The sequence below is a fragment of the Piliocolobus tephrosceles genome, chromosome 14, assembly GCF_002776525.5.
Source record: "Piliocolobus tephrosceles isolate RC106 chromosome 14, ASM277652v3, whole genome shotgun sequence".
NCBI lineage: Eukaryota > Metazoa > Chordata > Mammalia > Primates > Cercopithecidae > Piliocolobus > Piliocolobus tephrosceles.
In genome coordinates, this window is record NC_045447.1 from 103217674 (window position 1) to 103232323 (window position 14650).

General features: G+C 50.4%; 1 protein-coding gene across 5 annotated transcripts in view; it reads right to left on the reverse strand.

The window, feature by feature from the left end:
- SEMA4D (semaphorin 4D) overlaps positions 1 to 2998 on the reverse strand; it is a 135665-nt gene extending 132667 nt beyond the window's left edge. For all 5 annotated transcript variants that reach the window (XM_023194555.3, XM_023194557.3, XM_023194552.3 and 2 more), the window contains exon 1: positions 2818 to 2998. The gene's annotated coding sequence lies outside the window, so the exon portion shown is untranslated. The remainder of the gene's footprint in view (positions 1 to 2817) is intronic.
- Positions 2999 to 14650: the final 11652 nt, after the last annotated feature.

Here is a 14650-nt window from a genome sequence, read left to right on the forward strand (position 1 = left end):
AGGGTCACAGAAGCTGGAAAGTGAGCCACAAGCAGCAAAGCAATTTGCTTATCCTAAGGATCGCCTTAATTAGCGTGCCGAAAACACCAGCCAGCTTCCAGGGAAGGCCCTGGCACACCCTCTCCACCTGACTGAATCAGCAGCTATCTCCTCCTAATAAATCTCTGCTTTCCCATGTCATCTCCCAACAGCAAAGTCCCCAGCAAACCTCTCCCTGTCGTGTGCAGGGGAGCCTGCTCCTCCCCTGGGCTACAAGCTCAGCTCTTGAGTGACACCCTGAGACATCCAGGACAGCCCTGGACGCTGGATGGCAATGGTGATGGGGATGGGGATGCAATGGGCAGGGCTGAGGAGCTGCACCTGCCAAGCCCAGGGCGGACCCTGGCCCAGGGAAGAGAGGACGCATCCCAGGTGCCTCTGCCACCTCCCTTCTCACCTTCCAGTTTTCTTCCTGGAATTGTCCAAGTTCAAAGAAGAAATAACTGCCCTGGTTGGGAACAGCAGGCAGCAGCCTTTCTCTCAGCAACTAAGCTCAATAGTCAGCCCATGGCACGTTTATTCCTGTATTTCCACATGGCAAGTTTCACCCCTATGGGTCCTAGCTCCAACCCCGGAGCCCTGGCTCCAGGGGATCAGGAGGAGAATCTGCAACCAACCTCCTGGACCCGCCCGTCCCTCCCTCCCCACCAGAAATGGAACCGAGAGAGGCAGAAGCCTGAACAGGCTCAATCCAGAAGCACAGAAGATAGAGAAAATCATTGATCTTTGCAATGCATTATTGATTTTGCTGTTGTGCTGGCAGCAGCGGACGTTCCCTCCCTCCTCAGTCAAAGCCGGCCATTAGCGCGCACTCCCAAGCTTTGGCCTAGACACACCCGCTTGGTGTGGGGAAAGTGGCTCTAGATAACATCTGCCTCCAGTGGTCCACATGGAAGGGACTGTCCACAAGTGGATGATGTCACCAAGGACATCTCCCTGGCCCCAGACCCACTGGACAGCTAGTGCAACATGGTCGCTGGTCTTGCACTCCAAACCTCAGCCCAGGACCCCAGGCACTCAGAGAGGGGTCTGTGCAAGGCTGCATTTTCAGCAGACTCTGGGTGTGCTTGTCAGGAGGTGGGCCCCCTCCCATGGAGTCCCTCCCTTGTGCTGTGCTGCAAGACCCTGGGCTAGCATGGCAGCTGGGGCTCGGCTTCCCCACGGTGGCCTTTGCCTGTCTGCACTCTGAAATACAGCCACTGAGTTCCTACCAACTCCTGAGCAGCCCATCCTCCTGGGACCCCAGGGCTGCTCCTGGCACCAGTGATGTATTTTTATTTCTTTGTTTGAGTTGCTGAGTGTACCACGTACACTTTTCTCAGTCTGAAGGTCTGGCCTTCTTGGGGGGGCAGTCTTTGCCCACAGAAACAGGCCAGCGCATCCCTCATCCTCCCACCGCAGCCTCCCTGGAGGGAATGCTGAGCCCGCCTGCTTTCTTCTTCTGCTGACAACTACCAAGACATGATATACACAGACACCAACTGTCAAAATGACAATCAGGGCATTATCATCTCTACCAGAATCCTCCCCCTGCACTGGCCAGAGCTGCCTGTTTCTGGGACACAGTAAACATTACCGAATAACCTCGCCTGGGCAGCCAGCAGGCAGGCCCCAGGCCTAGGACACATATGAGGTGACAGGCCACTGGTGTCACTTCACCCCCAGAAAAGGAAACTTCCGTTCAGTGGCGCCTGGTGGATTTGAAAAGGCTCAGAGCAGCAGGGTGAGATGCTTGGCCCCAGGCCCCACGTCCAGCTTGGCCTTCGGGGGCCTGGCCACCCACGAGCCTGGGATGTGCTCAACACAGAGTGAGGTTTTCAAAACAAAAGCAAAGCAACTTCATGTGGCAAACGTTCCGGAAAGCAGGACACAGCCCTCAATACCAGGCCTCTTTTGACGCAAACTGCCCACCTACAGACTCCCATTCACCCACCCCCGCACCTATCCGCCAAAATACGAAGCCAGATAAATAAAGAGGACACCACGAGCTCAATTCTCCTTTACATGTTTTTACTGGCATAACCCCAGTAGAGCCAGCCCCTTGCAGCTCACCAGGCGGCTGCAACAGGTGCAGCCCAAGCTAAGGCTTGTGGTTCTCCTGGGTTGTTCTACAATAATGCAGCCAAAACCCTAAAGGAAACCGAGGCCTGCAGCTGCAGCACTCACTGCCAAGGCGGCGACCTGACCACTGCGGCCCAACCTGCCCCACCTGTCTGAGTGCGCGGCGCCGGGGCCAGCGCACAGGGGCCGCGGCCTCCGCAACCAAAATAGAAGCCCGCGGGGGCCCGGCCGGAGCCCGGGCTGGCCGGAGCGAGGCCTGACCTGGCGGGGCCAGACCCGGCGGGCCGGGGCGCGACGGGGCCTGGCCGAGCGCGCCCTCCCCTCCCTGGCCCGGGTCTGCAGCGCGCCCCCGCTCCCCCGCGCCCAGGGGAGCCACCTGCGCGCAGGGACTGGGGAGCCAACCGGGAAGGGGAGAAGGCCGGGGAGGGATCGGGGAGGGATCGCAGAGGGGTTCAGGGGGTCGGAGGGATTCAGGGAGGGGTCCGGGTAGGTGTCTCCGAGAGGCGTCCCGGGAGGGGCCCCGGGGGGATCCAGGAAGGAGTCCAGGGGTCCGGGGGATCCCAGAAGGGGGCTCCTGCAGGGGTTCGAGGAGGGCCCCGAGGCTCCGGGGAGGAGCCTAGGGGTGTGGAGCAGGGGCTCCGCGGAGGGTCCAGGCCGCCCCCAGAGCACCTGCCCAGCCTCGCGCGCCCTCCCTCCCGCGCCAGCCCAGCCGCTTACCTGGAGCGCGCCTCCTGCCCTCGGCGGCTCCCAGCCGGGCGAGTTCGGGCGCCAGGAATGGCGGCGGCGGCGGCGGCGGGAGGCGGCCGGGCCGGGGAGGGGGCGGCGGGGAGGCCCGGCGGCGGCGGCGACTAGGATGCTGCGGCGCGCGAGGGCGCGGAGGCCGGCGCGGGGACGGAGGGCGCGGGGCGGGCGCGCAGGCCCCTCCTCCGCTCCCCCTCCCTTCCCGCCTCCTCCCCTTTCCCTTCCCCTCCCCCTTCTTCTCTTCCCTCCCCTGGCCCCGCCCCTTTCTTCCTCCTCCCTCCTCCTGGCCCCTGTTCACCTCCCTCCTTCCCCTCCCCCAACCTCTCTTTTCCTCCCTTTTCTTTTTCATCGTCTTTCTTCACCTTCGTAACACCCTTCCACCTCTCTCTCCTTCTTCCCAGTTTTGCTTCCCACTCCTTCCTCCTCACCTCCCATCTCTCTTGCCTCCCCGCTAGGCCCAGAGGGTTATCCCTCAGCCCTGGCTTGGTCTGTGCTGAGTCAAGCACCCGTTCCCAGAACCAAGAGGTGCCCTGTCACCCTTTCCTCACCAGCTGGTAATAGACAAGCTTGCCCCTTCTGGGGTCCTGGATGAACCCCACCCTTTCCAGGCCTCCCCCAAATCCCCCAGGTTTTTTTCACCCGCAGACCCTGAGCCAGCTCTTCTGAGAACCTGACCTGCAGTGTGGGTGTGGCACGTGGCGCCCAGAACACTTGGCTGCTGACTTTGGGCAAGAATATTTCACACCGGACTGCTCCCATTCCCCAGGAGGAGGGGCTGGCACCACCTGGAGTCTTGGTTTCCCTGAACCCCCATGCTAGCCTTTTGCTAAACTTTCGTTTTCCACTCTAGATGGCAAGTGGTCCTCCTGTGAGGTTGCTGGTGAGGCATGTTTGTGACTAGCCCATGGGTTTGGGGAGCTGGGGGCCCTCAGAGATGGTGCTCCTCCATCCAGACCTCCTCCCTCTGCCCCCAGGAGAGGTGACAGGGCTCGCACAGTGACTGGCCAGGCCGGCAGGCCTATTGAGGAACACAGTCCTTAGAAGGGGACTCAGTTCCTAATGGAACCGGCTAGGATTTCCCCTAAATGTGAGGGCTTGGGGAGCCCCTCTCCAGGCCAGGTGATACCTCCCTGGACTACAGACTGCTGTTGAGGGGCAGGGGTCCTGAAGCTGTTTTCCTGCTGAGCACTGCTCTGAGAGCCAGAGTTTACAAATGAAGCCAGCCCCAGGCCCAACAGTCACAGAGTTAAAGGCCCAACAGTCACAGAGTTCCCTTCAGGGGCCTCCTGTGGTTCCTGTGGTTCAGTGCCGGAGCTCTGAGAACAGGGCTTGGGCCCAGCAAAGACTAAGATGGCAAAGCTGGTGTCAAGCAGGGTGGGGTGCAGAATGCACCCCCTCCTCCCTCCACTGCGTAGCAGCCAGCACCCTCCTGCTGAAGAGTCAGGGCCCGGAATCTGATAGACTCCTTTGACTCACAGCTCTGCAGTTTCCAAGGTAACCTCAGGCCTCAGCCCTCTGTACCCCGCAACGGTCAGTGTGGTCATCCTGGAGGGTTTGGGGAGCACGGAGAGAGAATGGCAGATAAAGCCCACTGCACTGTGTGCTCAGGTTCAGTGCTGGTGACTATTACAGGAAAAAACTAGAGGAGAAGTCTTTTCCAAGCTCTTTTCCAATTGTATGGGTCCACGAATCCATGTTCCACGTCCCATTTGGATGGAAACATAACGGAAATGGATTAGGACAGAACTGGTTTTACAGCATTCTATGGCCAAGGAGGGATGCACGCTTAGGATCTACACATGCAAGCATTGCACAGATCAGGGGGTGGGGGACTCTGTTTTATTCCTCACTAGTCAGACACACCTGGAATACCGTGCCCTTGCTTGGTGTCTAAGGCAGTCAGCAGTATCCTGTGGGAGGGGAGTTGACACACCAGGAGTCTTCAGCCTAGAAGATCAATGTGTGGAGCGCAAGACAGCAGAACCCCAATATTTGCAAAACTGTCCAGGGAAGAAAGATTACTCTGTGGTGTGATGAAGGGCAGAATGAGGACAGATGGGTGGAAATTAGATGAGAAAGTGGATTTCTGCCCATTGTGGGCCCTTTCTGACAGACCTCACTGCGGAGGAGCCAGCTGCCCCCACAGGAGCGTGCCCTTCAGGGCCAGCGTCTAGACAGGCCTGGGGCCACCTTGGGAACACACTGCAGGGAGGGGACCGGCAGCAGAGGGGTGTGCTTCTCAGCAGCTGCTGAATCCTCTCCTGGCTTTTAGACCCACATGCTCAGAATCTGATAGAGGGCAGCCCAGGGCAAAGAAGAGACTTTGCATGGCTGTCCTGGGACCCACATTTCTAGCATCATGACCTTCCAGAATCCTGTCCTCTCTAGCCTGTTTCCTAATGCATTCAGAAGGACGTGAGAGAATTCAGTAAAAACTCCGAAAATCTTTCTACAATGCCCAGGTGGCAAAAGCAAGGGCTTCTTTGCGCAGTGCTTATATAAAATTGCCCTCAAACATGTTTATTGCATTCATGAAGGAGATAGGACTCTTGGTTGTAAGTGACAGAACTTCAGCTCGTACTATTGGCTCACTTGCATCCAAAGATGCTCCGGGTACCATTAGAACCAGGACTTGGATGCCATTATGAGGTCTTCCTCTTCCCTCCTCTCTGACCCTCTTCCCTGTTCCCTTCTCTCAGCTTGATTGCCCGTGTCTCCCAAAATGACCACGCTTGCCTTTTTATTCTTGTTTTACACTTTGTAAAACAAACATAGACATAAAAGTAGCAGGCCGGGTGCGGTGGCTCACGCCTGTAATCCCAGCACTTTGGGAGGCCGAGGCAGGCAGATCACCTGAGGTCGGGAGTTCGAGACCAGCCTCGCCAACATGGCAAAACCCCGTTTCTACTAAAAATACAAAAATTAGCTGGACGTGGTGGCACACACCTGTAATCCCAGCTACTCAGGAGGCTGAGACAGGAGAATCACTTGAACCCGGGAGGCAGAGGTTGCAGTGAGCCAAGATCATACCACTGCACTCCAGCTTGGGCGACAGAGCAAAACTCAGTCTCAAAAAATAAAAATAAAAGTAGCTAAATGAACTCCAATCTTGCCTTACCTCTGACCCCTTTACTTTCCCCCTCCAATATTAATTTCAAGCATATCAAAGATCATATTAACCCATGTATTTTCTAGTTTCCCCAGAAATGCCAAGTGTTTGGATACTGAGACCATGCTTTGGAAAGTTTCTCTGCATTTCCCAGCCAGAATGTTGACACCATCTATATGCAGATGAGCACGGTAACTGGATCGATAATAGTTAAGTCCCATATGAGAAAAAAACTCAAGTATGGCAGCTTATACAAATAATACTCAGCTTCCAACACGGCCCAGGTGGATATAAGGAGAGAGGCTCCTCTGCTTCCACTTTGCAGTGCAGGAGGGAACAGACAGGTACTGGGCTGGGAGCCATTTCCAGATTGCCCAGTGCGAAGCCTTATGCAGTGAAGGAGGTGTCTTCAGAAAGAGCCGACCTGCCACCTCTCACCTGTGGTGGCCGGTGGAGTGTCCAGGCTAAGCTTAGAGAGAGAGTCAGCACAGCAAGTGGAGAAACGGGGTCCTCTGAGGGGCTATGGGAAGGTTGGGTCTGGGGCCTGCCAGCAGCTTCCAGAAAAGTCTGGGGAGATGTCCTTTGAATGTGACCACACTCTGCACAGACGTGGGTGAGCCACACCTCCACTGTTACCATGCAGTGGCTGCTGAGACTATGCTGTGACTCCTACTCCTATCTCTGTCCCTCCTCCCACCCCAGAAAAAGCTGGTAAGAGTGTGGCCTTCCTGGCCAAAATAAAGAGTCCCTACTGGTCTCCGTCAGGCACCCTGATTGTTAGAACAGGTTAATGAAGGAAGTCGAAAGGCATTTTGAAGGCTCTGAGACCCCCAGGCTCCTCCAGCACCCTCCTATGTCTTTATTGCCACTGTGACCCCCACAGGACCCACAGAGCTCTTTTGGTTAAAGCCACACTTGGAAATGTGGGGTCACATCGGCAGAAGCATAGAAACGAAGGCCGTGCTGAGATGTTGTCATTGCTCTGTGCTTCTGCACAGCGTTCAGCTGTCAAACCACTAAGTGCTAAATAAATCTGGTGAAGGGGTGTAATGCACCCTTGGTGCATACACTCATGGCAGCACTTCCCATGTCACTGAACATGCAGCATGGGTTACTAAGCCATCCTTCATCATACTGGGGAGTGTACAGGATGCTGGTGTGCGCCCCAGCTAACCATGGATCTAATCAGTGCTGGTGTCTGCTGGATGAACTTGCCCCAGCAATGCCTTTCTGACCTTTACAGTGACTACTGTCACCAAATGCCGGACCACGGACCTCCCCGCATCCCTGGCTGGATGGCAGACACCCACTTATGTGTCAAGGCTCCGCCTGGCATCATTTCCTCCAACACAAACCCACACACCCTGGGCAGAGCTAATATCCCCCACCCTGCTCTGCAGCTATAATGTCACCTTACACATCCCTTCCTTGGTGCCTGCACCAGCTTCCATTATAATTGTTTGTTGATAGTCTTCTTTCTTCTCCGGTCTACATTTTGAACTTACACAGAGTGGTGAAGTCTACAGAACTCCTTTCAGAGTAATGTGTTTAAATGCATGAAGTCAAATACAGGATTCAAAAGGAAACGAATTATACCAAAATACAGCTACCAAAATACTTTAAAATGTGATCTACTTGCTTCTTCTTCAATAACATGCTCTGGCAGCAGATCTGATAGCTGTAGTTTCCAAGTCATGATAAGTCAGCTGATATTTTAAGGTCTGTGACAAGCATGGTGTGATGTGAGAATCGCTGTGATTTCTGCTGGGGAGAAGTCCATATATACTGCTGATGCAGCTGTGTTTCTTGCCTGCATGTACACCCAAAGGAGATGCTTCCTTTCAGTTAGAGGTTAGTGGGAAAAAAATGTAATTCTTTTCTTATCATCCGTTCCATCTGGATGGACCCTTCAAAGTTGATCAGACTAAGAATTACTATTTTAAAGGAAAGGTGCTTGTATCTCCAGCATCTTGCATAGTGCTTTATAAAATTGCCATCAAACATGTTTATGGTATTGATGAAGGAGATAGGACTCTTGGTTGTAAATGACAGAAATTCAGCTCATACTATTGGCTCACTTGCATCTAAAGGTGCTCCAGGTACAGTTAGATCCAGGGACTCGGATGCCATTATTAAATCTCCCTCTTCCCTCGGCTTTCTGACTCTTTCCTTCTTTCTCTCTGATTGGCCCTAGCTCTCTTTGGGTGTTGGTTTTATCCTCTCCTGTCACAAGGCTCCTGGCCACCAAACTGTAAAATGATGACAAAGACTCTTTCTCTCTATGTTGCAAATCTCATGGAAGGACTTTGATTGGTTCTGTTGGCTCTCATGCCAATCCCATTTACCCAAAATTCCAGACAAGGATGAGAAACCACAACCAGTCAGACCTGGGCCACATGCATATGCCTACAGCAGATACAGTTCACAATCTCAGAGAACTGCAGGGCTGTGGGGGAGCAGTTCCCTAATGCACAGATGAGTGCTAAGCAAATAGGAACAACATGTGCCCAGGTGTGCTCAAGCCAGAGGGCAAATGAGCAATCACAGAGTGTTTATTTGGATGCACGACTCCCTGATATGATAAAAATTCAGTGGTTTGACCAAGACAGAAGTTTATTCATTTCTTATATAACATTATCAGAGATAGACATGTGGACCACGACTGGTGGGGAGCTTTGCTGTCTCCCATTTGGGTGTTACCATCCATCTAGCTGGAAAGAGGAAGAGTATGATCAATAGATTTCATAGGCCAGGATGAGTGTGATCAACAGATTTCAGTACAATACCAGGGAGTAGCACACATCACTTCTCTCACATACCATTGACCAGAACTTAGTCCTGGGCCCACATATAGCTGCAAGGGGGAGTTGGAAATATAGCTGCTAGTTTAGTGACTATGTAACCAGCTAAAAGTCTATAATTAATGTATTAAGGAACGGAAAAACAGATATTCATGGACAACTGGGTGAGTGCCGTACTCATTGTAGTGTAATTAGTGCTATTATACATTTAAGTGGAAAATTGCTCACCTACTAGAATGTCTAAAAATGAAAATAGCAAGTGTTGGCAAGGATGTGGAGCAGCTAGAATTCTCATACATCTTCGCTGGGAGTGTAAAATAGTATGGCCACCTCCATACACAATACAGAGCAGTACTACTAAAGCTAAATACTCATATGCTCTATAACCCAGCAATTCCTCTTCTGGATAGAATGCACAAAATTAAATGCATATGTTTACCAAAACACATATATAAGAATGCTCATGATAACTTCATTTGTTGTGACTCCAAACTAGAAACAATCCCAGTGTCTATCAGTAGTAGAAAGACAAATAGGCCGGGCGCGGTGGCTCACGCCTGTAATCCCAGCACTTTGGGAGGCCAAGGCGGGCGGATCACGAGGTCAGGAGATCAAGACCACGGTGAAACCCTGTCTCTACTAAAAATACAAAAATTAGCCAGGCATGGTGGCGGGCGCCTGTTTTCCCAGCTACTCTGAAGGCTGAGGCAGGACAATGGCGTGAACCCAGGAGGTGGAGCTTGCAGTGAGCCGAGATCACACCACTGCACTCCAGTCTGGGCAACAGAGCAAGACTCCGTCTCAAAAAAAAGAAAAGACAAAATAAATGGTGTTATAGTCACCCTATGGAATACTGCAAAGTAATGAAAAAGGGAAAGAACTCCACGTAGCAAAATGGGTGAGTATCTTAGACATAATCCTGAAAGAAGTCAGATGTACACAAAAGAGCCCCTACTATACAATTCTGCCCATAAGAAGTTCTAGAACAGGCAAACATAATAAAGGGATCAATGTCAGAATAGCAGTCACTCTCAGTTAGGTTCTGAATTAAAGAAGGCACAGTGGGAGGCTGAAAGTGTTGAGTATGTGGACCTGGATGATGATTACCTGAGTGTATACATATGTCAAAATTCACTGAGCTCTGCACTTTAATGTTTAGAATTTATCCTCAATAGAAAATTTGAAAATGCAAAGAAGTAAAGGGAAATACCTGTAATTAAAAATGATGCTGTGTTCAGCTTTCAATAGGGCCCCCGCTCCGGCTTGGGAGAGCCATCCGCCACCCTGCTTTCTACACTGTATATCAAACATAGCAAAAGTCCTGGTGGAGCATTCCTGATGGGCAGACGCTGCCTGCAGGCTGAGTTCTGTCCTTGGCAACACCAGAGCTTGAGTTTCCCATAGAAAGATGCAGGGCAGGCCATGCTGTCCTCATTTTACAGAGGAGGAAACAGGGCAGGTCAGTGAAGTTTATTCTTCACTGGATGTGCCCTTTCTGGGCACGATATTCACCTCGTGTTTGGACTTTCCAATAGAGTCTCTACACAGATTTTAATGTGTGTTACAACTTCCAACAGGCAGTAAGAAGCCACCAGCAATGCTGTGCGCAGACCAGGCAGGGATGCTGAGCAGGTGCAGGAGTAGCCCCTACCCAAGGAACTGCAGGCCGGCCCCTCAAAAGGGAAAGGGCACCTCACGCCTGCCTCCCACCCAGTTATTTGTTGTCAGGAAAGGCGCTGTGAACCTGGCCATGGGGGAACTCAATGGTTCTGATTCCCTTTTGATTATTCAGGAATTTGGAGTGTACAAAGAATTGGATTTTTCAAAGAGAAACATTGAGAGCCTCATTGCTATTCTTATGACCCCATGATTTTCTCCTTTCTCTGTCTGTGACTGTCAGGTGGCTGACAGCCATCTCCTTGTGGCACCGAGTTTTGCCTATTCACCGTTCCACGAGTCTCTGCATCTGCCTTCTCCTTTACTCGGGACCCTTCATCCCGTTGGATTGGAGGCACTGACCGGACACAGAGTGTTCTCATGCTGTGTATTTCCCTGGCACAGAGGAGGAAATTGTAGGCTTTGAATGAAGGCACCGCCTGCCGCAAACAACAATAGCCCCACCTGGTTAGCATTCAGTTTGGAAAAGCCATTGTATGGAGTAGCCAAATGGAAAGATTCTGCTCTAAGAACTCTGGAACTTGCCAGCAGAAATTACAAGTATGTTCAAATCAGGCCGTTGTCCAAGCATAATCAGACGCCCAGACCTGCTGCTTTCCTGACCACGCCTCCAGAGCCAGACAGCCCTTCAGGGCCAGCACTTCATGCCTGCCTGGGAAGCACTCGACTGTTACTTTATTCAACAGAACCAGAATCGTTCGGAAGAGAGTATGTTTGCAAAGATTGAGCTGTAAGCAAAATAAAGGTAGAATTTCTTATGGTTGAGGCAAAATGCAGGAGTAAAAATAAGATATTGGAAAAATATTAGGTATTAGTGAAAACCTTAGTTTCAACAGAAAATTGATAAATGTAGACATAAATGTAGACATAAATGTTACATATCAAAAGTAGCCACATCAAACAGAAGTAAACAAAAGAAAAGATGACAACTCTTCTTCCTCCCTCACTTCTGGGACCATCAGTCCTAGTGTTGGATATGCTTTATTCCAGGCCTTGTGCCCCTCAAATACATAAATATGCATGTACAGTCTTAAAAGGCCCAGTAGCAATCACTCAGTCTCTCTCTCTCTCTCTATCTCTGTTATTTATTTTAAAAGTGTGCGTGACTTAAATTTTGTTTTGCAATCTCAGAAACACCCTTCAGTATGCATCTATACAGCTCTACTTCATTCATTTAAAGATAATTTAAAACTATTAACAAAGTAACACATGCACAAAGTAAAGACAAATCCAACAGTCTAGAAGTACATTAAACATTTATTTCCCACCCTATCTCCTATCCCAATCTCAAGAGAAAGCGTTTTTTGATTCTGGTGATTAGCTCTGTAACTCTAAAATAAGGTACTCTGTTTCCTGATTTATCAGTATTAGATAGTAGCTAACAACTTCTTGGGATGAGAGATAAGGATTTGGCATCCACTTGGCCCCATGTCTCCTGGTCCCTTTGTGAACCCAAAATATCTGAGACAGGTCTCAGTCAATTTAGAAAGTTTATTTTGCCAGGCTGCATGTAGTGGCTCACACTTGTAATCCCAGCACTTTGGAAGGCCGGGATCACCTGAGGTCAGGAGTTTGAGACCAGCCTGGCCAACATGGTGAAACCCTGTCTCTAATAAAACTACAAAACTTAAATCCCAGCACTTTGGGAGGCCGAGACGGGCGGATCACGAGGTCGGGAGATCGAGACCATCCTGGCTAAAACGGTGAAACCCCGTCTCTACTAAAAAAATACAAAAAAACTAGCCGGGTGTGGTGGTGGGCGCCTGTAGTCCTAGTTACTCGGGAGGCTGAGGCAGGAGAATGGCGTAAACCCGGGAGGCGGAGCTTGCAGTGCGCTGAGATCCGGCCACTGCACTCCAGCCCGGGCTACAGAGCGAGACTCCTGTCTCAAAAAAAAAAAAAAAAAACTACAAAAATTAGCTGGGTGTGGTGGCATGTGCCTGTAGTCCCAGCTACTTGGGAGGCTGAAGCAGGAGAATGGCTTGAACCCAGGAGGCAGAGGTTGCAGTGAGCTGAAATCGTGCCACTCTACTCCAGTCTAGTGACAGAGTGAGACTCTGTCTCAAACAAAAAAACAAAAAAAACAAAAACAAAAAAAGGAAGTTTATTTTGCCAAGGTTAAGGACATGCCCATGTGACACAGCCTTAGGAGGTCCTGACATCAGGTGGTTAAGCTACAGCTTGCTTTTATACATTTTAGGGAGACATAGTATGTCAATCAATACATGTAAGCTGTTCATTGGTTCCATCTGGAAGGGCGGGGCAACTTGAAGTGGGAGTGGGGGCTTCCAGGTCATGGGTAGATTTAAACATATTCCGACTGGCAATTGGATGAAAAAGTTATTATCAGTAGAAGGGAATGTGTGGGTTAAGATAAGGCGTTGTAGAAACCAGGGTTCTTATTATGCAGATGGAGCCTCCAGGTAGCAGGCTTCAGAAAAAATAGATTGTAAATGTGTCTTAACAGACTTGAGGTCTGTGTTGATGTTAATGCTGGAGGGGTATAATGAGGCATGTCCAACCCCCGCTTCCTGTCCCAGCCTGAACCAGTCTTTCGGGTTAGATTTGAGAGTGCCCTGGCAGAGAAGGAAGTTCATTCAGGTGGTTGCAGGGGGAGGGGTCCTTCAAACTTTATTTTTGGTTTACACCTTCTAAATTCTTGAAAATACTAATATAATCATCCCTTGCTATACATGGGGGATAGGTTCCTGGACTCCTGGGTGTGCCAAAATCCACACATACTCAAGTCTGGAAGTTGGTCCACAGAACTCACATGTAGGAAAACTCGGCCCCTCTCTATATTAGGGGTTTGCATTCAGTGAATACTGTATTTTCCATCTGTGTTTGGTTGAAAAAATTCCGTGTATAGGTGGACCCATGCAGTTCAAACTCTTGTTGTTCAAGGGTATTACTAGGTTTCCTGTTTGTCTCCTATATATTATCAAATACCCAGCTTGAGGGTTTATTTTTTCCACTTACTGTAGGTAGTTTTAGGCAGTTTCATTTGACTCCCTGCTGTATTAGTGATCTCCAGAGAACAGAACCAATAGATGATACGTCTCTATATCAATCTACCTACCTACCTTCCTATAGAGAGATTTATTATAAGGGATTGACTTCAGTAGTTATGGAGGCAGAGAAGTCCCACAGCCTGCTTTCTGCAAGCTGGAGACCCAGAAAAGCAAGTGGTGTAATTCATTCGAGTCTGAATGCTTGAGAACCAGGGGACGCAATGGGGTAAATCCCAGTCCAAGGGCAAGACAAGGCCAATGCCCCAACACAAGTAGGCAGGTAGGAAGGGGACACGTCGTCCCTTCATGCTCTGTTTGGTCTATTCAGGCCCTTAATGGGTTGGAGGAGGCCCAGGCACACTGGGGAGGGGAACTGCATTACTGAGTCCACCAGTTCATGATGCCAGTCTTCTCCAGAAGCACCCTCACAGACACACCCGAGAGAATGTTCAATCTGGGTGCCCCAAGGCCCAGTCAAGTAGACACATGGAATTACCCTCACACCCTCTAAGTGAGAGGAGAAACCCATCCTTGTGCATCCTGCCCTTTCTGCCTCTAGTCCACCTCCCTTTTCCCTTCGTCCGCCTGCCGTGGCATTCTTTTTTCACATTTTGAATTTTCTATGTTGTACTCCATATAGGTTGTTTTAAATACAGAACAACCCCAAAGAATATTTACATGTCTATAATTTCACAACTAACATTCCCTGCAGAATGAAAGATGTGACTGAACCAGGTCCTAGGGAAGGACGTGGCATTCTGAGTCACTGACTTGGTGCCCTTTAAGGAGAACGTTCCCTGTGCCAGGGACAAGCAAACTCTGCTGTTATCATTTATCAGTTCCCCAAAATCATGCCACCGCTTAGTTTGCTTCGTCATTGGGCCACAGCTTCGCTATTTTCATGTTTGTTTTTCTGAGACTTCTAATGCATTTTCCTTAGCACACACCTCCATTGTAACACTGAGGTTTCCATCCTGTTAGCTGGATGCTGTTCATGGCTTGGAACCCCATTTCTTCTTGAAGGTGTGCTTCTCAGTGCTGACTGCCTTCCTGCTCCATTCAGACATGGAGGCAGGACCTTGAGGCCTGTTATCCTCCTGTCCACATCCCAACTTCCTCTTTTGTTTAGATGCCCTGTTCTCTAGATGTACATCTTGCCCTTCCTAGTTGACACCATCATTTTGATGGAGCACATCCCTCACTGGCCCCCA